This window comes from Gavialis gangeticus, unplaced genomic scaffold, assembly GCF_001723915.1.
Source record: "Gavialis gangeticus isolate Ggan-Ray unplaced genomic scaffold, GavGan_comp1, whole genome shotgun sequence".
NCBI classification, from domain to species: domain Eukaryota; kingdom Metazoa; phylum Chordata; order Crocodylia; family Gavialidae; genus Gavialis; species Gavialis gangeticus.
This window is the reverse complement of record NW_017729024.1, coordinates 89,436,530-89,437,467: the sequence shown is the minus strand read 5'-3', so window position 1 is coordinate 89,437,467 and position 938 is coordinate 89,436,530.

The following is a 938-nucleotide window of genomic DNA, read 5'->3' as shown; positions in this document are numbered from 1 at the left end:
TGCTGTCAAATCTACTACCAAGTTTTCTGATCTGTTTTAAGCGTTATGGTTACAATGCAGTTTATTTAAAGGATTCAGAGATCCCACGGTTGGGTCTTTTTTTGGGTTATTCACTGGTCCCAGTCTGTCCTCTAACAATGAAAGAGCCTGGCTTTAATTCTTAATGTCTGTGAATTGCTGCCTTGCAATGGCAGTGCTGGGGGGGGTGTTAATAAGGATCCCAGTAATGACAAGCTATAGCTCCTAGCCCTACCCCAAGTCACACCTTGATACCATAACATGGAGAATGACCCATCTCTCTGACAGACTGAGGAGTGACTAGCCCTGGTGATTACACCCCAGGCACAGTCGCCCATGGCCTTTCCCACCTCACTTTCCAGCTCTCCTGAAAACATAACCAAGGGGGGGGGGGCTGCATTGAAGTCCAATCCTGTGTGTGTGCGTGCATGCATGTATGTGTGTATGCGCCCCAATATTTTAGGGTGGTTGCATTTAAGACCAATCCCTCTGCTTGTGTGAACCCCCCAGGTAGTGTGTGAATATTTGGGGGGGTGTCCCAATATTTTGGGGTGGCTGCATTTAGAATTCAACCATTCTGCTCGCGTGCGTGTCCCAATATTTGGGGGCGCCAATCCCTCTGCTTGTGTGCGTGTGTGAGCCTCCCGTGTGCTCCTGCCCGCGCTCTCGGCTTTCCGCCCCTCCCCACGCGCCGGGGCGATGCTGCCCGGAGGGTCCCAGCCTGCCCCGAGCCCAGGTCCACGGGGAGGGGGCGCTTGCCCTGCCTCCCTCCCTCAGGCGTCGCCGGGCCTAGGCGGCCGCCTCCCCCCCCCAAGCAGCGGCCGGGCCCGTCACGGGACCACGAGTCACGACCCGGGCTGCAGACAGCCCAGAGCCAAGCCGGGCCGGGCCGGGCCGGGCCGGGCCGGGCCGGGCCGGGC